The 25,588-nt window shown below is 45.7% G+C and overlaps 1 protein-coding gene across 1 annotated transcript in view; it reads left to right on the forward strand.

Moving 5' to 3' along the window:
- Nucleotides 1-247: 247 nt before the first annotated feature.
- The window catches only part of EXOC3L4 (exocyst complex component 3 like 4), a 103,288-nt gene continuing 77,947 nt past the window's right edge, over nt 248-25,588 (forward strand). Inside the window, exon 1 of the mRNA XM_073349721.1 lies at nt 248-305. The gene's annotated coding sequence lies outside the window, so the exon portion shown is untranslated. The remainder of the gene's footprint in view (nt 306-25,588) is intronic.

Genomic DNA, 25,588 nt, shown 5'->3' on the forward strand with positions numbered 1-25,588 from the left:
GCTAACCACGCTGTTAAAAGTCTGGTGGGCGGCGCAGCAGGGCTAAGGAAGGCTCCCTGCCTGCTGTGGCTCCGTGCCGCTCCCAGAAGCAGTGGCATGTCCCCCTCTCCGGCTCCTATCCGTAGAGGCAGCCGGGGGCTCTGCACACTGCCCTTGACTCTGCAGCTCCCACTGGCCAGGAACCGCAGCCAATGGAAGCCGCGGGGGTGGCGCCTGCAGATGGGGCAGCACGCAGAGCTGCCTGGCTGTTCCTTTGTGTAGGAGCTGGAGGGGGGACATGAAGCTGCTTCCGAGAGCTGCTTGAGGTAAGCACTGCCCGGAGCCTGCACCCCTGACCCTGTTCCGTGCCCCAACCCCTGATCCCCCTCCCACTCTCCAAACCCCTCGGCCCCAGCCCAGAGTCCCCTCTTGCATGCCAAACCCCTCATCCCTGGCCCCATCCCAGAGCCCATACCCCCAGTCGGAGCCCTCACCCCCCCCAACCCCCTGCCCCAATTTGGAACCCCCTCCAGCACTCTGAACCCCTCACCCCCAGACCAGAGGCCTCTCCTGCACCCCAAACCTCTCATCCCTGGCCCACCCTGAGCCTGCACCTGCAGCCAGAGCCCTCACTCCCCTGTGCCCCAACCCCCTGCCCCAGCCCTGAGCCCCCTCCTGCTCCCCAAACCCCTCATCCCTGGCCCCACCCCAGAGCCCACATCCCCTGCCTGTCTATAGGTGTCTTCAGTAAGGGAGATACTAAATGGCTAACTTAATATACCAGGAAACAGTGAAGCAGAATATACACAAAGTGCTGTCAGATGCACAAAGTAAACAAACTGGCCGGGGGGACGGGGGACGGGGGGGACCTCTATTTTCCGTCCCACGAACCTTTCAGTTTTGGTAATTCAGTAACCATAATAAGTATCACATTTTCGGACAGTGTGATTTTTGACCCGTTAATGTGCCTTTTACGTCATCGTGAAAATTCCAGTCCTTTTAAAATTTTACAGCCGTGGTGATTAGAAGAGGAAAGAAGTTTCTTCTTTTCTGAAACCCTGAATGGTTACTTGAATCTAAGTGAACAAAATGTTACTTTCAGAAGAGAAATATGGTTCTAGTTTGGCAGCTGAGGTTATCATGGGGTTTTTTACTCCATTCATCTAAAGGAGGATTTACAGTTTGATCACATAAGTATCCTCGGGGAGCCCTTCTCAGTTTGGTACCTTTCATGACCTCCTCTGCTAGGCATGCCTAGAGATTCAAAGGAAGCTCCTTCTTTATGATCAATCATTCTGACACATTTATTAATACCTCTGTTCCGCTCTGACCATTTTAATTGTCCATGCATTTTCCTCCTGAGCGATTATTATGAACTCCTTTTAATCAGAAGTCTGCCACATGTTATCCCAACGCAGTCTGATTTATGGATAAAGAATTTCAAATGAAAGTGGGAAAAAATATTTAGTAAAGTTGTGTCATTAAAATACAAAATAGATCATTGCCAATTGTTTGTGCTGTTTTGAAGATTAAAAAAAAATTCACCAATGCCTTTTAAAGCTAACGATAAACTATGCATATTTTTTGCAAATACAGGGTCAAATTTCCAGCCAACCTCCAATTTTACATAACCAACTGTGCACCTGCAAACTCCACTTTAAACTAAACAAGCCCAGTTTTTTCAATCTCTCCATCTAGCCTTTTTGAGGGAGGGTGACCAGAAGTTATATAATAGCAATATAATATGGGTGCTTCTTAGGACTAAGCAGCTCGCCAATACTCAGGGCCTTACAGGGTTGTTTCTTTTAGGAGAAGAAATAGAGGATAGGAGTCACGTATTTCTTTGGTGCAATCCTGTTAATTTACAAAGAATGTACACAAAATCTTGTTTCCCACAGTAGAAACAAACAGCAGTTTCCTTGCTCACAGTTCCCAGATCTACCTCTCCTGCCAGCTCTATGCCCCAAAGAGCGCTCTCCCTCCTAGGGCCACACTCACAACTGCTTGCCTTGCTTTCTGCCTCTCACACATGCAAACAGACACAGCTGCAGCCAGTCAATGCCCTTGCCTCTGTGTTTGCAACCAGTCCCAGGGAATCCCCTCCACCACATGGCTTAGCTCTGCTCAGGCTTTGCCATATGGCCCATTGTCTTGCCTTCAGTTGTCTCTAGCTACCTCATTTCATAAAGGTGTTTCATTGCTCCTTCCAATTAGTCTGAATGAAACCCACCAGTTTTAACGAGGTCTATGATTTTTGATCAAAGATCTGCTTGATGGCACCCATTAACACTTCCGAACAGAACAATATTGGTTGCACAGATTTCCATTCCATTTTTTACTCATCCTAATGTTTTGTTTGTTTTTTTGAGTGTTACTACATACTGAATAGAAGCCTTCATTGACCTGTCCAGGTTTTGTTCCTGAGTTTTTCGTTAGTTAGGAACCCAGTAAGGTGTATGTAGTTCAAATTAGTCTACTATGTGGCTCTGGGAAGAAGGATAAAGGAATTTGAGGCACAAGTGGTGTTCTCGTACATCCTCCCGTTGGGAGGAAAAGACCCGGGTAAAGACCGTTGAATCATGGAAGTCAATGAATGGCTACGCAGGTGGTGTCGGAGAGAAGGCTTTGGATTCTTTGACCATGGGATGGTGTTCCAAGAAGGAGGAGTGCTAGGCAGAGATGGGCTCCACCTAACGAAGAGAGGGAAGAGCATCTTTGCAAGCAGGCTGGCTAACCTAGTGAGGAGGGCTTTAAACTAGGTTCACCGGGGGAAGGAGACCAAAGCCCTGAGGTAAGTAGGGAAGTGGGATACAGGGAGGAAGCACAAGCAGGAGAGCGCGAGAGGAGAGGGTTCCTGCCTCATACTGAGAAAGCAGGACGATCAGTGAGTTATCTTAAGTGCCTATTCACAAATGCAAGAAGCCTGGGAAACCAGCAGGAAGAATTGGAAGTCCTGGCACAGTCAAGGAATTATGATGTGATTGGAATAACAGAGACTTGGTGGGATAACTCACATAACTGGAGTACTGTCATGGATGGTTATAAACTGTTCAGGAAGGACAGGCAGGGCAGAAAAGGTGGGGGAGTTGCATTGTATGTAAGAGAGCAGTATGGCTGCTCAGAGCTCCGTTATAAAACTGCAGAAAAACCTGAGAGTCTCTGGATTAAGTTTAGAAGCGTGAGCAACAAAGGTGTTGTCACAGTGGGAGTCTGCTATAGACCACCGGACGAGGGGGATGAGGTGGACGAGGCTTTCTTTCGGCAACTAACAGAAGTTACTAGATTGCAGGCCCTGGTTCTCATGGGAGACTTCAATCACCCTGATATCTGCTGGGAGAGCAATACAGCAGTGCACAGACAATCCAGCAAGTTTTTGGAAAGTGTAGGGGACAATTTCCTGGTGCAAGTGCTGGAGGAACCAACTAGGGGCAGAGCTCTTCTTGACCTGCTGCTCACAAACCGGGAAGAATTAGTAGGGGAAGTAAAAGTGGATGGGAACCTGGGAGGCAGTGACCATGAGATGGTCAAGTTCTGGCTCCTGACACAAGGAAGAAAGGAGAGCAGCAGAATACAAACCCTGGACTTCAGAAAAGCAGACTTTGAATCCCTCAGGGAACTGATGGGCAGGATCCCCTGGGAGAATAACATGAGGGAGAAAGGAGTCCAGGAGAGCTGGCTGTATTTTAAAGAATCCTTATTGAGGTTACAAGGACAAACCATCCCGATGTGTAGAAAGAATAGTAAATATGACAGGCGACCAGCTTGGCTTAACAGTGAAATCCTTGCTGATTTTAAACACAAAAAAGAAGCTTACAAGAAGTGGAAGATTGGACAAATCACCAGGGAAGAGTATAAAAATATTGCTCAGGCATGCAGGAGTGAAATCAGGAAGGCCAAATCACACTTGGAGTTGCAGCTAGCAAGAGATGTTAAGAGTAACAAGAAGGGTTTCTTCAGGTATGTCAGCAACAAGAAGAAAGTCAAGGAAAGTGTGGGCCCCTTAATGAAAGAGGGAGGCAACCTAGTGACAGAGGATGTGGAAAAAGCTAATGTACTCAATGCTTTTTTTGCCTCTGTCTTCACGAACAAGGTCAGCTCCCAGACTACTGCACTGGGCAGCACTGCATGGGGAGGAGGTGACCAGCCCTCTGTGGAGAAAGAAGTGGTTCGGGACTATTTAGAAAAGCTGGACGAGCACAAGTCCATGGGGCTGGATGCACTGCATCCAAGAGTGCTAAAGGAGTTGGTGATTGCAGAGCCATTGGCCATTATCTTTGAAAACTCATGTAGATCGGGGGAGGTCCCGGACGACTGGAAAAAGGCTAATGTAGTGCCCATCTTTAAAAAAGGGAAGAAGGAGGATTCTGGGAATTACAGGCCAGTCAGCCTCACCTCAGTCCCTGGAAAAATCATGGAGCAGGTCCTCAAGGAATCAATTCTGAAGCACTTAGAGGAGAGGAAAGTGATCAGAAACAGTCAGCATGGATTCACCACGGGCAAGTCATGCCTGACTAATCTAATTGCCTTCTATAACGAGATATCTGGCTCTGTGGATGAGGGGAAAGCAGTGGACATGTTGTTCCTTGACTTCAGCAAAGTCTCCCACAGTATTCTTGCTGGCAAGTTAAAGAAGTATGGGCTGGATGAATGGACTATAAGGTGGATAGAAAGCTGGCTAGATTGTCGGGCTCAATGGGTAGTGATCAATGGCTCCATTTCTAGTTGGCAGCCGGTATCAAGTGTAGTGTCCCAAGGGTCGGTCCTGGAGCCCGTTCTGTTCAATATCTTCATTAATGATCTGGAGGATGGCGTGGATTGTACCCTCAGCAAGTTTGCAGATGACACTAAACTGGGAGGAGAGGTAGATATGTTGGAGGGTAGGGATAGGATACAGAGGGCCCTAGACAAATTAGAGGATTGGGCCAAAAGAAATCTGATGAGGTTCAACAAGGACAAGTGCAGAATCCTGCAGTTAGGACGGAAGAATCCCATGCACTGCTACAGATTAGGGACCGAATGGCTAAGCAGCAGTTCTGCAGAAAATGACCTAGGGGTTACAATGGACGAGAAGCTGGATATGAGTCAACAGTGTGCCCTTGTTGCCAAGAAGGCCAATGGCATTTTGGGCTGTATAAGTAGGGGCATTGCCAGCAGATCGAGGGACATGATTGTTCCCCTCTATTCGACATTGGTGAGGCCTCATCTGGAGTACTGTGTCCAGTTTTGGGCCCCACACTACTAGAAGGATGAGGAAAAATTGGAAAATGTCCAGTGGAGGGCAACAAAAATGATTAGGGGACTGGAACACATGACTTATGAGTCGAGGCTGAAGGAACTGGGATTGTTTAGTCTGTGGAAGAGAAGAATTGGTGTGGGGCGGGGAGATTTCATAGCTGCTTTCAACTACCTGAAAGGGGGTTCCAAAGAGGATGGATCTAGACTGTTCTCAGTGGTAGCAGATGACAGAACAAGGAATAATGGTGTCAAGTTGCAGTGGGGGAGGTTTAGGTTGGATATTAGGAAAAACTTTTTCACTAAGAGGGTGGTGAAGCACTGGAATGCGTTACCTAGGGAGGTGGTGGAATCTCCTTCATTTGTGGTTTTAAGGTCAGGCTTGACAAAGCCCTGGCTGGGATGATTTAGTTGGGGATTGGTCTTGCTTTGAGCAGGGGGTTGGACTAGATGCCCTCGTGAGGTCCCTTCCAACCCTGATATTCTATGATTCTATGATTCTTTCCAACAGGCATTGTCTAGCATTTGTCAACACTAATTTTCATTTGTTCTTAGTCTTATGAGTCTTAACTAACCTAAGTAATTTTGCATCCTCATTTGTAAAATGTTGCCATTACCGTGCTGGTCCTGTTTTTCAGATAATTAACAAACATAATTAACTCCACCAGTTCTTGTGACATCTGCTGTTAACCTTTTGACATGAAGAAAACTGATCATTTATTCGTGTTTTGTTGTTTAGCCAGTTTCTCATTACTGGCAGAATTTCACTTCTCACCCCAGCACTATTTCCTTAAGAGCTTTGTGTGAGGGATGTTTAACAAGGGCGTTTGGCAAGTCCAAGGGCATGTCTGCACTTGGAGCTAGGGGTGTGATTCCCAGCCTGTGCAGACATACTTGCCCTAGCTCTCATCGAGTTACCACACTAAAAATAGTAGTGTAGCCAGGTAGCACGGACAGTAGCATGGGCTCACCATAGCAAGCACAAACCTGCCTAAAGCCCATGGATATGTATTTGGCACAACTTCCCCATGCCACCACTTGCTGGTACCCTGGCTACACTACTATTTTTAGTAGGAGTGAGTGGGTGAGGTTCTGTGGCCTGCAATGTGCAGGAGGTCAGACTAGATGATTGTGATGGTCCCTTCTGACCTTCAAGTCTATGAGAGCTAGTGTGAGTATGCCTACGTGAGCTGGGAATCATACCCCCAGCTCCAAGTGTAGATGTAGCCAAACCTTGTGAGCGAGGTCTTGGTCGCCGAAAGGATAAGGAGCAAGCCTTCCTGTTCACTGAGCATTCTGTATCCAGATGGGGATGGAGGAGATGTATCAGCAACTCCAGAAAGGGGGAACATTTTGCATCCAGTACAAAAGAAAAATGGGACAATTGGCTTCTGCATAAGAAGTTGACAACAAAATGAAGTTTATTCCCTTTTAGACACGTGGGGGTTAAAGTCTGTGGTATAATCAGCACTGTTATTCCTAGTTACAAAGAACCAGGCATCCATGATGACAAATGACATCTTAAATATTAGATGTTAGTTTCCATCCTGGCGGATTTCAGTTCTATTATTATAGCCCTACAAAACCTCCCTATGCGCAGCAGAATCTGTCCTTTGAAATTACAATGGAAAAGGTGAAGAAGCAAATCATAAGGGGATCTAGAACCTAAAAGGCAGGTTCAGCAGGAAGACAGATATTAGTCTGTCCAAACTTATAGCAACACATAGGGTTGCCAACTTTCTACTCACACAAAACTGAATACCCTTGCCCTGGCCCCTGCCCTCTCATCCTCTGAGGCCCTGCCCCTGCTTACTCCATTCCCCCCTCCCATTGTTGCTCGCTTTCCCCACCCTCACTCACTCGCTCATTTTCACCGGGCTGGTTTAGGGGGTTGGGGTGCGGGAGGGGTTGAGGACTCTGGATGGGGGTGCAGGCTCTGTAGTAGGGCCAGAAATGAGGAGTTCATGGTGCAGGCATGTGACTGAGGCAGTGGGTTGGGTGTGGGAGGGCGTATGGGCTCTGGACTGGGGGTGTGGGTTCTGAGGTGGGGCCAGAAATAAGGGGTTCAGGGTTTGGGAGGGGGATCAGAACTGGGGCAGCGGGTTGGGGCACTGGGGGGGTGAGGGCTCCAGCTGGAGGTACAGGCTCTGGGGTGGGGCTGGGGATGAGGGATTTGGGGTTTACGAGGGTGCTCTGGGCTGGGATCAAGGGGTTCAGAGGGCGGGAGGGGGATCCGAGCTGGGGCAGGGGGTTGGGGCATGGGAGGGGGTTGGGGTGCAGGCTCCAGGCGGTGCTTGTCTCCCCTACAGCTCCTACACAGAGGTGTGGCCAGGCGGTTCTGCATGCTGCCCCATCCACAGGTGCTGCCCCCACAGCTCCCATTGGCCATGGTTCTCGACCAATGGGAGCTGCGGAGCCGGTGCTTGGGGCAGGGGCAGCGCGCGGAGCCCTCTGGCTGCTCCTGTGCATAGGAGCTGGAGAAGGGATATGCTGCTGCTTCCAGGAGAAGCGCTGAGCCTTGGCAGGCAGGGAGCCTGCCTTAGCCCCGCTGTGCCGCCAACCAGACTTTTAATGGCCCGGTCAGCAGTGCTGACCAGAGCTGCCAGGGTCCCTTCTCAACCAGGCGTTCTGGTAAAAAAATGGACACCTGGCAACCCTAGTGTAAGGGGACTGTTGCCCCCTTACTAACATTCAGTAGTGGTGTTTTGGTTGGCTAGCTCCCAGTACTAAAAGGGGAAGGGTCTGTGGGAAACAGGACCCTGAGACTGATAGTCGCCAGGAACACTGGGGAGAGGTGAATGCTCCTGGTCAGCCTGAATGACAGCATGGGCAGACTAATCAGAGAGTCAGGAGGCCAGGGAGGTCCCGTCCTGTCCTCCGTGTGAGCTGGATTTGCCTGGGTCAGACAGTGTGGGGCTGAGCTAAGGAGAAAGCAGGGGCCCAAGCTAAGCTGGGGAGCAGAGCTGTGCCAGATCCAGAGGGACCAGAAAAGCAGCCCAGAGAGAGCAGACCCTGTCCTGGAAGCAGAGCTGCAGCCCCAAAGCTAGAGGCACAGCCCAGAGAGAGCAGACTTGCCCTGGGAGCAGAGCTGCAGCAACCAGAGTCAGAGGGGCCAGAAAAGCAGCCCAGGAAGCAGGTCAGTGCTGGGAGCAGAGTCACAGAAGCAGCCTGCAGAGCAGACCTGTCCTGGGAGCAGAGCTGTAGCAACCAGAGGCAGAGGGGCCAAAGAAGCAGCCATGGGAGCTGGAGGCAGAGCAGCAGCAGCAGTGCAGAGACAGAGCGGTGGAGCTGGGGCTGGAGCAGTCCAGAGCTGGGTGCGGTGAGCAGCTGGGAAGAGCGAGGGGGACCCTGGGCAGCGGGCCCAGCACAGGGAGATGCCTCAGCCAAGAGGTTCTGCAGACCAGGCTTGGATCGTAACCCCGACAGGGCGGGGGCAAAACTGGGAAGAAGGGTCCTACCACTTGTAGCCTGAGAGCGTGTGGCCACCACCTGAGCAAGTGTCCAACCCACAGCATCCCTGCAGCACAGCCAGGGCCTGAGAAGAAGGCCTGGGACTCCTGTAAAGGGTTAATAAGCAATCTAGTTAGATACGCGTTAGATTCTGTTTTGTTTAAATGGCTGATAAAATAAGTTGTGCTGAATGGAATGGATATTCCTGTTTTTGTGTCTTTTTGTAACTTAAAGTTTTGCCTAGAGGGATTCTCTATGTTTTGAATCTGATTACCCTGTAAGGTATTTACCATCCTGATTTTACAGAAGTGATTCTTTTACTTTTTCTTCAATTAAAATTTTTCTTTTAAGAACCTGATTGCTTTTTCATTGTTCTTAAGATCCAAGGGTTTGGGTCTGTGTTCACCTATGCAAATTGGTGAGGATTTTTATCAAGCCTTCCCCAGGAAAGGGGGTGTAGGGCTTGGGAGGATTTTGGGGGGAAAGACATTTCCAAGCAGGCTCTTTCCCTGTTATATATTTGTTAGATGCTTGGTGGTGGCAGCAATAAAGTCCAAGGGCAAAAGGTAAAATAGTTTGTACCTTGGGGAAGTTTTAACCTAAGCTGGTTAACCTAAGTTTTAACCTAAGCTAACCTAAAAATAAGCTTAGGGGGGTTTTCATGCAGGTCCCTACATCTGTACCCTAGAGTTCAGAGTGGGGAAGGAATCTTGACAGAGATCAACTAGCCCAGGATTTGAATCCGAGATTTTGTCTTAGAAGAGGCATGTTTGGTTAATCTGATACTGTCTTCTCTCATCATCTATCTTCTCGGGGGGGGGGGGTTGTCTTGGATGATAACTTAGATGCTGGAGTTTTGTCAGGGCTGTAATTTCTGAAAGCATTTAGCAATGGCCCTTTTAACTGGGCCATGTGTAACATGATGATGTTGTCACCAGACCAGGGTGTACATGTATTCCTTTCACTTGGAAAGAAGGATGAAATAGCATTTGTGTAGAAGTTATGAGCCCCAAAAGATCCGGGGGGCGAGGTGGTAGGAGGGGTTTCACTATGTATTAGAAAATACTTCTTGCTATAGCAGAAGCTAAAATATCTCTGGGTGACTTTCCTTTATCATATCTTCAGTAGATCTCCCAGAGGTTGATGTTAATATTCTATGTTTTGGGAAGGCAATGCTGTAATGATAGATATAAGAATTTCCACCTGGAATATTGATCTCGTTAAGGACTTGTTGAGAGAACTGAGATTTAAAATGGGCTGCATGTCATTAGTTCTCTTTGTACCACAAATAATCTTGTGCCATTTCCAAAACATCTGTCTCTCCATGGAACTGATATTATCTTCCAAAGTGTGGGAGATGGATTACTGCACCCATCATCTTCTGATGCTATGAAGGGTCCCACCCAGACTTGGGAAACTTGAAAACAAGAGAAATTTTTAGGAACTGGATGGTTTTCCTGGGATCCCAGTGTGGGATTCCCCTCAGGAAAGGCAATAGTGGCATACTCCTAATGCCTCTTCCTAATGCCTGCTGTAGCGCAGCAGCTGCCTGGAAGAGCGCCAGGTGGCAGCGGCGGCAGGCTGCCCCCTGCCCAGGCTCAGCCCTTGCAATGCCAGCTACAAAAGTGCCATGCAAATGCCTGTTCTCACTTTCAGGTGACATTGCAAATAAGAAGCAGGCAGCAGTATCTCCCATAAATGTAAACAAACTTGCTTGTCTTAGCGATTAGCAGAACAAGAAGTAGGACTGAGTGGACTTGTAGGTGCTAAAGTTTTACATATTTTTAGTGCAGTTATGTAACAAAAATAAATCTACATTTGTAAGTTGCACTTTCACAATAAAGTGATTGCTGTACAGTACTTGTATGAGGTGAAATGAAAAAAAATACTATTTTGTTGTTTATCATTTTTACAGTGAAAATATTTGTAATTAAAATAATATAAAGTGAGCACTGTACACTTTGTATTCTGTGTTGTAACTGAAATGATTATGTTTGAAAATGTAGAAAAGCATCCAAAAATATTTAATACATTTCAATTGGTATTCTATTATTGATTAAAACTGCGATTAATCACAATAATTTTTTTAATCGCAATTACTTTTTTTGAGTTGAGTTAACTGGGATTAATCGACAGCCCTATTTTCGGATAGTTTAACTCTTTTTATTCAGTTCATTCTCTGAGATATTCTTTCAATTTTATTAGAATTTCACAGAAAATGAAATTAGGTTTTAAAAAGTCCAAACACTTCCTTTTTTGTACAAAGAAGTTTTCCGTTACCAAAAAAATCTTTTAAAATTAAATAATTCTTAGAAAGTCTTCAGCTTAAACAAATAAAAGCTGATGATTCTTATAACAATTTTTGAACAGATGATTCCTGTCTTCTGGAGTTTGGTAAATACTGTGCACTGCCAGTAATTAATTAATTCCCCGTTAATATAAATATTCTATATTTAAATGGTTTCCTACACTAGTTTAGCAAGTTCATTAGATTCATGTTGCTACATAAAGGATTTTGCCAATTTATGTGGCAAAGATATTAGGAGCTATAGTAGGAACTTTTCATTTAGCTAACACATTTGCAATCCTACCTTTTCACAAAGGCTTTTGTCATTGCCAGATTTAAGAAGTAAACAAAAGTTTAAAACATCTCTAATTACACATGTTTTTAAGACCACAAGCAGGTTTTTTTTGCAATAGGGTGGGGGGTGGTACAGCTCACTTTACCTAGAGTTATTGCTCTGACAATATACCCTACGTTCCTTTTAGTCAGGTTTCTTCCTAAAACATGAATGTTTACATGGTTTGTCTTCTCAATCTTTGTTTGGAAGGCAGAAATAGAAACCTTCTGGAATTTCTTTGATTAGCTTTAACATTGTGTAACACAGCCAGCGAAACATATGTATTTTTATATTTCCAACATCCTGACTACAACATACTTGTAGCTATATCATAACATTCAGTAAAGGCACAAACAAGTTTGTAATGACCTAACCGAAAAATAAGCTATAACAACTTTATTAATATTATTCTTGCATCAATATTGAGGTCTTTCCCCTACAAAGGACCCAGCAGGGAGAAGAGTAGATGAGACGGTAAACACTGTCCTGGGGTTCTGCTGGCCTGCCTCCCACCCCAGAGAAACCCTGATTGGCCCAGTCATGCAGAGAGACCTCTCCCCACTGGGAGAGACCAACACTGAATCCCTTTGCTGGGAGAGACCAACTCCCCCGGACCTCTGGATACTGCCCACTGCTCCCTGCCAGGAGAGACTGTTCCTTCCCAGGCACTGCCTGCTGCCACTCCCCCTGGGAGAAACTGACGGTGGTAGGTATGGTAATTTCCTGCAATATTTGGAGAAACCTTACTGAATTAAGTTTAAGTATCTTAGGAGTTCACTGTATTAAAAATGCAAATGTTTTTGTATTATTGTGGGACAGCATGTAACATTGCTGGGGGGAGATCTGACTAATGTAAACCCTGCAAAGTTTTATGAGCTTCAGAGGACTATTTGAAATGATGTGCCAGGCAAGAATGAAATTTTAAAGTAAAGTGGGTATCCCAGGAAATCTCTAAGGGGATAAATGAGAACAGGAGTACTTGTGGCACCTTAGAGACTAACAAATTTATTTGAGCATAAGCTTTCGTGGGCTACAGCCCACTTCATCGGATGCATAGAATGGAACATATAGTAAGAATATATATATATATATATATATATATATATACACATACAGAGAACATGAAAAAGTGGAGTAAGAGACTAATTAATTAAGATGAGCTATTATCAGCAGGAGAAAAAAAACTTTTGTAGTGATAATCAAGATGGCCCATTTAGATAGTTGACAAGAAGGGTGGGAGGATACTTAATATGGGGAAATAGATTCAATATGTGTAATGACCCAGCCACTCCCAGTCTCCATTCAAACCCAAGTTAATGGTATCTAGTTTGCATATTAATTCATGCTCAGTGTAGCCCCTTCCATAATGCAAGAACTCAGCTTTTTGAAGCTCCACCCTGCAGAGGGGATCTTTGGTGGCCGATCACCTGTTACATAAGGACAAGATCAGAGGCCCAAACTGTATGAAGGAGTGACTCACAGATTCATGGGGTGCTTTTTCTGAACTAAGATGGTTATGAACCTATAACCATAGAAAAACCCCTTGGAGGGGTCTGAAGAACTGTTCTCCTGGCAGAGCTCCTGTTGGAGCTGAGGTGAGCTCTAGTAAGCTTATTAGCATGTATGCATGTTCTTTAATTATTTTAAATATGTTTTTTCTGTAACACTTTTACCTTAAGAATAAATATGCTTGCTTACAGAGAGCTGTGTGGTACCTTATAACTGTGGGCAATTGTCCTATTTATAGCCTCTGAGGAGCTGGCAGAGCTGGCCTGCCAAGGCAGTCTGATTTGATGGGGAATTCACAGTGTAGGCAGGGAATTGTGCAGCCTGGAAATATCCTGGTCAGGAGAGGGAGATGTGTGCCTCCACCTTGTTGGACCATAGCTGGAGAATACAGGTGCAGTTGCCCTGACCTGTGACACTGACCTCCCACCTCCAGACACTGCTCCCTGCCTCTTGCCCCCCCAGTCCTCAGGCACTGCCCCATGGCTCTCAACCCCCCTGGGTACCACCCTATGCCCCTTACTGGAGAGACCAACCCCACCCCCCCAAGGCATTGCTTCCTGCCCCTTGCTGGGAGAGACTGACTCCTGGACACGGCCTCTTGCCACTCATCAGGAGAGACCAATCCTTCCCCTCGCTGTGAGACACCAACCCCATCTCCAAGCATCACTTCCTTCCCCTTGCTGTGATAGACCATCCTCCACCTCCATCCCCTGCCGGGAGAGACTGATCCCCGCCCCGAGCACCGCCCCCAGCCCCTCACTAGGGGACTGGCCCTCCCTCCCGCCTTGGGCACTGCCCTTTCCCCTTGCCAGGAGAGACTGACCCCACTACCCCAGAGTCTTGACCCCTATCCCTTGCTGGGAGAGACCAACCTCTGGTGACCAAGACTGGGGATACCTAAGTTCTGTCCTGTATTTTTGATGTTGGCAACCCTAGAAAACTGAATACCCAAACTGGTTATTGTACTGGAGCCACTGATCACTCAGTGGTATTAGAAAGATGCAGAAACTGGCACCTTTCATGGCAGCTGAGCCCTTGCAGGTAAAACCGTGTGTGGGAAAGGATGGTTTGTGGCCTTCTCAACCACTGTGACACAGACATTGTGTGCACAGTGCCTGGGAGCAGGAATTTCTTCCTCCTGATTGCTATGTGGGGGACCTTGCCTTCCCCCAAGATTCAAGAGACTTTCCTGCTTCCTCTGCAAGCTGTTGGAATAGAGATCCCATGCCTGGGGGAGAAGCAGGGGAGGTTCCATGCCACTGATTTTAGTCTGGGCTCAGTAAAGGCAGTTTCCATGTGACCTACTCAACTGTTTCTGTGCAGACCTCGCCCACATGCCGGCTGGGAGCCAGGTTTCCCTGGGGCCTGCTCAACCATCTCAGTGTGGATCTCGCCCACACGCCAGCTGGGAGCTGGGTTCCTGCAGCCTGCTGTCTCTGCCATTTTGGGGGGAGAGCAGGAGGGGGGAACTGCAGTTCTTCAAACCTGCGTCGCAAAGCCAAAAGAACTGGGTTTTGGTTTTTTTTGGTTTAGCAGTTTTGAGGGGAAAACCGTAGAAGCCAGTGACTAAACTGAGAGACATTTAGTTAGAAATCTTGGCAAATCCTGCCAAAGCTTGGCTTTAAAGGGAGCCCTGGCCTGCTGCGTGTGCCACTCGGAGGCAGCGAATTCTGGGAGGTTCTTCCCGGGTTAGCTGTCCTAACCCCAGATAAAGAGCAAAGATCTGGTCTTCCTCCAGTTGCCATGGAGATGAGGATCACCCACACCGGACTGTCTGATATGGAAAGGACTGAGATAATGAGAGCACTACCGGACGCAGTCTCCATATTGCTCCTGCTCTTAGGTGGGGCAAACCTGAAGTGTGGAGCCTACATGCCATGTTTGCATGAGGCTGATCACACTGCAAATGGATGTGCAAAGGAAAAAGCATTGGGCTCGTGCCTTGTTTTAATTCTTTACTATGTATAATGAAGGCTGGAAATAATTATTTAAAACATTTTGTTGTCAGCTTTTTATTTTTATTTTAGAAGAATCAGAAATGTCAAGTCGTGTATTTTTCCTGGACTCTCCAGCCAAGGGGATTAGAAGTTCTTGGGGGAAAGGGGAAGGAGGAGGTGTTGGATTGCAAAGATTTTCTATTCCAAGTGTTTGTGAGGAATTTGAGTTAGAGTTTACTAAAGCGTTGCGAATGGAAAACACTTCTTGAAATGCCTGTTTCCACTCTCTGCTACCTGCAGTGTCATAATCCTATTAGTTCTCCAGTGCAGAAAAAACAAACAGGACAGACAAGACCTGAATTTCTAATGTAAAAACAAGAACAACCAACGAAGCAATTTTCAACCCTTTCTTATGCAACAAAGAAGCAACACAAGTGACAAGCTACACATTTTCCTTTTGCAGCTCACCCTTAAATCTGTGCCTCCTCAGACTGGACCATTCTCTGCCACTTCGTACCTTGCAGAGTAAGGGGTGTTAGCGTGCACAGGGTCTGAGGTTTACTTCCACTCAGTGTGCGGGGAGAAGCCTGCGCCTACAGCTTAAGCTTCTTTGTGCCCACGCACAATCTCCATTTACACTTCTGTTGGACTACAACAATCTGGTCCTCCCTCCTGCTGCATTCTGTACAAGGGGCTTGGAGAGAGATTCTAGCAGGTAGGAGAGATTGTACAACTGATCTTCTCGATCACACTCACTTAGGGCCTAATGAATGAAGGAACTGACGTCTTCTCAAGGTCAAAACTTTCCAGTAACTCTAATAAATATTGGTTGGGACCCATCAGGCGCCTCATGACTGAATTTGAGACCAAACATGATTTGGAAGCTTAGATACTGGCTCGTGTTTCAGGTTTGATATAACCCCCGTTCTGTAATTCTTGGGCTCGGTCACGCCCCAGGCCTCAGAAGGTCAATTTTGACAATGCTTGCCATTAATGACACTGTATTAAAAGATCTTTGCAGTTCATGGGGCCACTTAACCTACTTAACCAAAAAGCCCCATTTTGTACAAAAATACATTAAATGCGATCTTAAAAAGCAGCCTTTTCTCCTTCATGTCAGTGCACTGATGTTGATTTGATTTGTATCAAGTGTCACTGGACTAGCCTCAAGGAATCATAGGGCAACAATTTTTTTCTTATCAAGTTAAAGGAATTTTTTCTATTTGAGACTTTCATGCTTTATAAGGTAACACTGCTAGATGATCTAGATACCTCTGTATAATCTGATATCACAGGTTAACACGCTGTAGGCTTTTCCAATGAAAGACAGAATTATTGTATATCTAGGTGTTTGGATTTCTATGGAATTGCGCCAGTTCATAGCAGCCAAGAAACTGCCCCTGTGACTCTTTCACAAAACATTTTAAAGCTCTTTAGTAAAATATTGGTTTAAGCAGAACAACTCTGAATGAGTCTTTGATTTTTTTTAAATGATAGATTACTATCAGCGAAATTCCACTGGTACTTGATTTCGGTGGCGACCACCACAGCCTCCACAATTAGGTACCAGTCAAACCTTAACATGATCCAGAATGCCGCAGTTCTCAGCTGTGGGACACCAGAACTTGCAGATTTCTCCCCTACTCCTGTAACTCATCCCACGTTGAGCAGCCCATGATGCTTTTGTAGGAAGCATACCCCTCGAAAACCCAAATGGTTCTGGCACAACAAAAGCAATTCACATTATGGTCATGTTAGCTCCCAATCACTAGTGCTGTGCATGAGACCTCACGCAAGAAACCTGACTTTTCCCTTTGCTGCGTCTCATGTAGTCATTGACACCCGTGCAAACTGAGTGCAGAGTAGGTATAAAATGCTATGGTTCTGATTTGGTATCGTCTTTACATGCATTTTCTGTGGGCGCAAATGAGTACACAAGATTCCTGGCACTGGACACTGGGTTTTGACCCGCCGTAGTGGCTGCCCATTGAACTGCAACCTGCTGAAACAGCCAACCTGGTACTGTGATATGGGCAAGGCAGTAAGAAGAAAATGCGAACTTTGGGAGGTGGATTGTTAGTTATCCAGGAGAACAAGAGCGGAAGGAGGTGTAGGTGGATCACGAAGGAGCTTCCATGTAGTCGGACAAAATTCAAGCCCTTTGTAGAAAAGGGAAGCTTGTCTTTGTTTTTGCTGCACTCTGCATAGCGGCTGGAAAAATAGCAGTCTCTGCACTGACCATAATTAACAATTTCCCTTTACCCTCTACACTGCAGCTAGAAGTCATCATATGCTGCTTAGCAACATTTAGTTACCAATAACAGCAATTGTAAAACCTAAAGAACTATCAGTCAAAACAACTTTTTCTTGTGGAGATTAGAGCTGTTTGTTACTTCTCACCACCCTGATGCTGTGTGGTTTGGTCATTCCTGCTTAGCAGAACCAGCCATGCCTTGCTTTACCTGCTAGCATGTTACACAAAACACCCTTGAACGGGTGTGATGATTTCTTGGAGAGGAGACTGGCTCTGAAGTCCCCAGCTGCTGTTACACTGATTAGCCACACAGCCAGAATCTTTGCCAGAGAGTCAGATCCCTACATTAACAGTAGTCAGTTCACATCTCAGATGTCTGAAATATCACTGCTTGGGCCACATCTGTGCTACACACATTTATCCCTTGTGCTGCAAAATGGAATAATCATTAAACAGAGAGAGTTTAAAACTCTCTTTTGTTTGCCTCCCACATTGCCATTTTGAATCACCATCAGAATAGTGCATCATGCCTCTCAGTGCTCTAATGACACACCGAGCTCAGGAAGTTCAACAAGATTAAATAAAGAGTATTCAGAAGTGGCAGGAGCAGGCACCATGATTTCATTTTGCTTCTTGCATTAATGCGTGGTTCTCACAAAAGAACAAGGTCGTCTATTTTTTTTTCAACCTGCATTTTTTTCCCCAAGGAGACTAAACCCACATGATCCACAAGTTGTCAGGCACTCTACCTCTCCCATACATAGGAGCAGGAGCTACCGATTGGATAAGTTATACTGCTGTTCTGTCCGCCTGTTTACACAATGATGCAGCATGACTGAATGTTCTTCATCTGTGACTCTTCAAATTGGGTGCAATTATCTCCCTTATCTCCAATGTTATGCAAGGAGTAAACACAGCGCCATGAAGCACAGCAGCCTCGATAGACACAAGCACCTTACAGATGCTGCCGCTGCCTCTGGTGAAGAGCTAGAAAGCTCAAAGTTTCCAAATAGATGCAGGCTGCCAATGGAGCCTGGCAGCCTTGCCTTTACACAGCTCATTTAGAAACCCCTAAGCAATGCTCACGAAACAGTTTTGCCTCAGCCTTTCTTTGGCAAATAGATAAAGACCGGGGGGCGGGGGGTGGAGGCGTTCATGCAGTCTGCTTTTTTACCTTTTCATAGCCTGTTTCTTCACCAAAGACAGAAAAGATAAAGAAAGCTAGATGGGGAAAAGATTTGTGCCGAAGACTATTTCTGAGCCACTGATCAGTGAAGGAAATAAAAGGCCTAAGAGTTCTCCACTCACTTTAAAGAACTAAGAAAATGACTCGATGAATTTACTGGGGATCCCTTAGGCAAAGCAGTTACCGACCGTACAATATGTTTTTATTGTGCTACTGAGTGTTGGTTGTTGACATTTATAAATCCTGCTCTTGAGGAGGTGGTCACTCAGCCATTTAAAGTTGCTTTGTTTCATGAGAATCCTCAAGCCAGATCAGCCTTGTCTCATTTTACAAAACTGCTGAAAGAAGTCTCCAGCTTGGTCGCAGGGGCCACGTTTTGGAGCAGAGCCGCATGGGCACCGCAAATGGAAACTGCAAGAATTTCCTCTCCTCCCGTTCCAGGTCCTCCCTGAATCCCTCTGCAGCAGTCTTCCTTCCCCTTCCCCTCAGCCCCAGTAATGTAAAAGGAAAGAGAGGTGGCAAAAGAAAGAGTGCATTTGAGGCAGGAAGAAGAGCAGAGCACAGGGTGGCAAGCACAGAAGCCAAGCCTTTGCTAGGACGGACATACCTGCCCTTGAGACTCTCTCCTGCTGGTCTACAGGATCAGGAACTCCTGACCTACATGAGCCAGATTTATATATGTGCAGGGGGATAGAGTTAACACGAACACTTGAGCTACATCTCATGTTAGCTGATTTGTGAAGACAAGCCCTCACTGAGAAAGGCACACCCTGCTGACCAGACTATTGGGGGTAGGAGGTGAGGAAAAGGAAGGGCTTGTCTATACACAGGTTTGGGTACTGCCTTAGCTATATTGGTTTGAAACGAGTCAAGTCAAAGCAGAACAACCCACTAGGGTGGACACAGACACAACGGTGTACAAGTGGTTTACCGCGGTATAGTCTATTCCTGTACATTTGGAGGAATAGGCTATACTAATATAAGTTACCTTTATACCTGTAAAACTGCATCCACACTAGGGCTTGTACCAGTATAACTGCATAAGTAAGAAATCACACCCCTCACCAACTTTGCTGCATTAGTACCAAGCCTGTGTGTAGATCAGGCTGAAAAGAACAGGAAAGAAAGCAACAAGAAATCACAAAGGGTGCCTCTTAGTCAAACTCCACACGAGCTCCCAAGAAAAATTGCACTCCAAAAAAAGCGCCGTTTTCTCTGGGGAGTAGACAGACCCCTTTCACCTCCTTTCCCAAACTCAGCTGTCAGTGGTTGGACTCCTTTGGCAGTTCGAATGGTGGTAGGGAAAATAGCAGGGGGGATGAGGTAGGCCAGACACTCCTCAGAAAGAGCAGTATGAAGTCTCAGCATGGTAAATGACCTTGCAGCCTGAGAGAGCAATCCTTTTACAGGATTATTTAAAAGAAAGAACAGTAGCAGCCCCAGAGTCAGCAAGTAATTAAAGCCAAAGAGTCTTACCCATGAAGCCAGTGACTGGGGCATCCTGACCATGTAATGGTGAAATTGTAGCTTGGCAGAAGAAACTAGCTAACATATAATCTAGTGGTTTAGTTGCTCAGGACAGGCCCATTCCTGAGCATCCACCAAGGCCATTAAACATCATTGGGAGCTGTGGGTGCTCAGCACATTTTGGAATCAGGCCTCTTACCATTATTTATTTAAAGAGATGAGAAATTTAAAAGGAAGACAATCGGTCACAAGAAAGCATCTTCCAGGGGACTGTTGCCGTTATTATTCCAGATCAGGAACTCAATTCTACACGTTAGTTCCTTAGCAGATGAAGTTACCATGCCAACTCTTGTGCTGCTTTTTTTTTTTTTTTAATATATACAAGAGTAGGCAGCGTTCCCTCAAGATTTTACAAAAGGGTGAGGTAAAATGTCACAGTGCCAACAACATCATGAAATCTCTAGTCAGCAACCCCCTCACCAATGACTTAGTTTTCAGTGTAGCTCCCCCTACACACCACGATTTCTCACTTAGCTCGTGGGCAAATCAATAGACACAATACTAATTTGGTAGGCAACCCATTTTTTGTGCCTCACATTTAAACATTGGTAATCCACATCTCTGTGCCTCAGTTTACCACAGTTCCCAGTTTAATAATTCAAAATGCCTAAGCTTAAGTCTTCCCGCAACCATCTCTCTCTCCCCCCCACATGCCCAATGTCCCTCTCTCTTTCATCTGTGGTTATTTCTGTTCTATCTTCCCACCTATCTTTTCTCTGTCTTTTCTTCCATTGACTTTTCTTTCTGCCTGCCATTTTTGGATCTTTTCTCCCTTGTTGTTGTCTGTTTTCCTTCTCTTTTTCTTTTTCCCTAGTCTGTTCTGGTCAATTTTCAGAATGGAGAGAGGTAAACAGTGGTATCCCCAGAGGTCTTTACTGGGCCCAGTCCTAGTCCACATATTCTAAACTTTTGTACTGGTGACCCCTTTCACACTATTCAACACATTCACTCCTATTCAACATATTCTAAACTCTTGTACTTGTGACCCCTTTCACACAGCAAGCTCTGAGTGCGACCCCCCACCTTCTAAATTAAAAACACTTTTTAAAATATTTAAGACCATTATAAATGCTGAAGGCAAAGCGGGGTTTGGGGTGAAGGCTGACAGCTCGCAACCCCCCATGTAATAACCTCCCAACCCCCTAAGGGGTCCCGACCCCCCAGTTTGAGAACCCCTATTCTAAATGACCTGGAAAAAGGGGTAAACAGTGAGGTGCTAAACCCGTCCCCCCCCCCCCCGAAAGACAAAAGTTTAGCTACAGCAAGTGTCAGTATGAACAGCATGTTGTTGGCTCTCCTGTCGACATGCGAATGCCGCTCATTGTGGGCGGAAGTATGTTGTTGGCAAAAGTGCCGACAAACAACGGCGACACTGTCCGACTTTTAGCGACACGACTGTGTCGACACGGCCATGTTGCTAAAAGCTGTGTAGTGTAGACAAAGCGTAAGTCACATAGGAACTGGGAAAGCAGAGAGGCTGCTAAGAAGAGATTCTAGAAGCAGCAGCAACTCCACATCCTGTTAAGTGCAATTAAAATCCCCCCCTCCTGCCCCTACACTGGGGGAAATCCAGAGTAGTTGTATTGCTCTGTATGGAATTACTCCGGATATATGCCGGTGTGAGATCCAAACCTAACCCAGATTCCTTACAGGGGATTTTGTCTCACTGCTGAGTGGTCGTTAACAGGTCACTCCCTGGAGCTGTTGCCAGTTTCTGGCTCATTCCTGACGCAACCCAGTTGCTACACTCACCCTGTATTACAACATCTGAAAAAAAGGGGGAAAATTGCAGAGTCTACAGATAAGGCAGACAGAATATGGGACAGGAACAAGCTGATTCTCCCTGAGCTACCATTCGCTCTGGTCCTGGCTATTGCAGGGTCTATGGTAGCCAGGCTCTCAAGATTTCTCCCACCTTAGCTCACCAGGAATACTCAAAACCCTTATACTTACGTAGGGTGAAATCCTCCCTCCAGTCCCAGTAGCCTGGGGGAATCCACGGAAGGGGAAGGAATCCTCCACATCTGGGCTGCTGAGCAGTAAAAGTGAAGCCAGGTAGCCCCCACTGCAGTCCTGATGCTGCCCAGGCCTCTCTACTGCTGCTTCCCTGCTCTGGTCATTAGCAAACCCCTCTGGCCCCAAGCTCTGCTCCTCCCTGCCCTACACTTGTACCCTGCTTTGCCTGGACACAGAGGGAGCCCCCATAGAGATGGGCTCTGTGACATTGAAGGACTACGTGCCCCCTGCCATCCCACGGTCTCTAGAAATCCTGCCCCTCCCACCCCCCAGCAGAGTCACATCAGGGAGCATCCCTACCTATGGACGTGGAATCAGGGTTTTGCCCTCTGGGAACAAGGTGGTATTTCATCTTTGTCTCACTGTTTCTTCTGGGAACTTGAGTTGGGCTCTTTGTTGATTTCACATAACTCTTAAGAGAATGTGGAAAAAAAGGTGTATTCAATTAAATGCAGTCATTCCTGGCATCGCCTCCTGGCATCTCTCTTGGAGTACTTGGCACAGCTCTCATCTGGAAAACTGCAGAAGTGACTTGTGCCCATACATTCAACTGTTAATTGTGTCAACACTGCTGTTTGTTTGGGAGGTGAATGGCAGCCCCACATAAGGAAACATGGCACAAATCGCTCCCAAATCAGAGGTGGGGGGATGGGGATGGCTGGTCTTACCATTTGGATTCTGGGTGGGACTCTGGAGATCCTGGCTCTGCCTCAGACTTCCTAATTGGGAATCATCAGTCACTTTATCTTCCACAGTGCATCCATCCCCCTGCTATAATGTTGGGATGGTCATCCTCTACCACCCAGGTACTGGTCCATGAAAGGTACCCGAGGGTGCACAGATACTGTGATGATGATAAGCACCACAGAAAAGTCTTTAAACAAGGTACTGTAACTACAAAGAACAAATGCTGAAGTGAATTCCTCTTGGTCTGGATGCTGATTTTAGGCAGAGCAGAGGATTATTTTTAATATAGGTTATGTTTGATGTGGACTGAGGACTGTGTTGGACTTGCAAGCTATTACTTTAAGAGTAGAGGGTTTCCTGGTCCTGCTTGCAGGCTAGAGGGCTTTGTAGGGGAAAATGCATTCAGTGTTATTCTGATAAGAGCCAGCTGAAAGCCAGGAGGGGGGTTATGTCTCGCTTAGGGGCAACCTGTTTTCTCTCTCTCTGTTGTTTGGTTCCTGTGTGTTATCATTCTGAATTATAAGAAAGAAAGTAGTGTTATGTTGCAACATTGCAGAAAGAGTATTTATGTTTTCATCTAACTTCTGTGTGTGTTTCATGAACTTAATATTTGCCATGCTGGGGGAAAACATCTGGACATTTTAATTCTATTATAGAAAAGGACAGATGGACTCACATCTCTACATTCAGTTCTTGATCCAGATTTCACATTTCTCATAGTTTGGTTACAGGATTTTGGTTCAAGCCAATCTCCACCTATTAGAAAATAAAATGAGCAGATGTATGTATTGATGTTACATCCACTAGCCTCAAAACCTTGTCAACCATATGAGCCAAAACAATATGAAAAATTAACCACAGATTTTGGTACAGCTTAAGTGCTCTTTCAAGATTTGTCTCCACTGCAGCATTTTATCGTGTTTGTTTGCAATCAAATTAGATAACATGATGCTGACCATGTCAGCAGTTAGCTCAGACCAGCACAAATCATGGGACCAGAGTTTCATTGTGGTTGGTCAACTTAATTTGCCTGGTCTACAGTGACTGCTAAGTTATGGTCAGTATTGTGTTGACGATTTGCATTTACAGTAGCTTCAAACATGATCACATTTTGTAATGAAGGTAAAGTCATCAAAGGGTTCACTGCCTCAACTACCAGCGTATTATGTAGAAGAGAATATACAAACAGGTATTTTGTAAGCCCACCTGTAAAAAAAAAAATTATCCTATTAATCTCGCTACTTGACTTTTTGTGTTTTTTCCCCTTACTTCTCTTGGCTGTTACAGTTACGTTTGCTGGAACCTGCAACACTGACTCATGTGAGCTCTGATTACAATACTAAAGGCAGGGGTGTCAAAAAGCACTCAGCGTTGGCCCAGCTCTGCTCCCACAAAACTCAGTGTTGAAAACCCCACCCTTCAATTAATAGGTGCCTTAGAAATAGCAAGACAAAGCAAGCAATCAGATTTCAGAGGGGCTACTGATGAGAGTAAGGACTATTTGTGTGGGTAAGTTTTGCAGGGCAGGGTCTTTAGTTCTTAGTGTAATTACTGATTTGCACAAAATGTTCTGAATCACCATTTGTTGGGGATTTGTTTTCATCCTTGCAAGGTTCCTTAGCATGGTGGGATGTACGCTATGATTTAGTGTGTAGTAATTCTGAAATTGAACTGCATTTGTATTGAAAAACTGAGAGCCTGTAATCATTGCTTTAGAAAAAAGGTGAATTGCTTTTTAGAAAACCATGGGTAAAAAAAAATAAGGGGGGGGGGAGAATTTGTATGGGGAAGTGTGAAAAGGCTAGAGCTTTCTATTCTTTCAAAGCCTGATAAAGATTAAGGCCAATTCAAAAAGGAGTGTTTTATGGGTCAAATAAAAGGAAATAAGTGACATTTCTCTATGATGTGGCACAAAAGTAATCACCATGAGACCAGACAAATTTTTCAGTGTCAGTTTAGCAGATAAAGCCAGAGAGAAAATTAAAATGCAGGAGATAAAAAGTCCACTATCTACAGAAGCAATGCAAAGCTGGATTCATTGTTTATCCTTCAATTTCATCAGGCTGATGCAGAAATTTGTATTTGGATTTAAAATAAGATTTATCATCCAATTACTGCTCTTCTGAAACATATTTTTAGTGTAGATTTGTACATATCTTACACATTGCTCCCCCCTACCCCCTCAAAAATGTTCCAACAGTAAGAATCTGAAAGGCTTGATTGAAAAGATGATGATACAGAAAAATGAAAGAGGAGCCTTTGAGCTTTGCTAATGTTGGCATTCCTGCATTTGTCTGCACCAGCTTGCTTCTGAAGTGTCTCTACTAGAAATGGGCTGCACCAGCTTTGCAGGGGTTCGGAGCCTGGACTCAGATCTGAATTTTGCAGGCTGGATTAATTTTCAGTTTCTCTTGTTTTCTTCAAAAACTTTAACTGTAAAGGAACTTTTAAAAATTTATAGGTAGCAAGAAAGAACCTATCTCCAACCTCACTCACCCACACCCTCCCACCCACAGTCTAGCCTGCTCTCAGTGTTAATTACGCATCCTCTCTAAGATTTTCAGCCAGGCATTTACTCACTTCCCTCTGAGTTCAGCGCCATCTGCATATTGTTATATTTTGTTATGCCACCTCTGACTCTTCAGCTCTACTATCTTGTAGGAATGGGAGAGGCTGGCTGGGCTGCCATCGGAAAGGTTTGTGGTGCTGTTTTGGAAACTAGGCTATGGGGTTTTGAATGGCCAGGTATCTGGTTTGGAATCTCGCCTTCCTGACACATGGGGGGTGGGGTGGACATTATCTCCCAAGTGAGTGAGTTAACAGCAATAGCAAGAGAGCAGGGTCTTCTAGCACAAACCTCCATAGAAACAGACAGGAGGTACAGACACAGCTACTGCAGCTCCCCTCTTTCTGCAGCACATTTCTGCACTTCAGTCTGCTCCCTTCAAAAACCAGTTACTATTTGGTTCACTGAAAGAGATAACAAGTAAGCAGTCCCGAGATCACTGCAATGGCCAAGAGCCTGTCTCTAGCAGGAAAGATTTCAGAGTAGCAGCCGTGTTAGTCTGCAGCTGCAAAAAGAAAAGGAGGACTTGTGGCACCTTAGAGACTAACCAATTTATGTGAACATAAGCTTTCTTAGTCTCTAAGGTGCCACAAGTGCTCCTTTACTTCTAGCAAGAAAGTTTGT

This window comes from Lepidochelys kempii, chromosome 6 (assembly GCF_965140265.1).
Source record: "Lepidochelys kempii isolate rLepKem1 chromosome 6, rLepKem1.hap2, whole genome shotgun sequence".
NCBI lineage: Eukaryota > Metazoa > Chordata > Testudines > Cheloniidae > Lepidochelys > Lepidochelys kempii.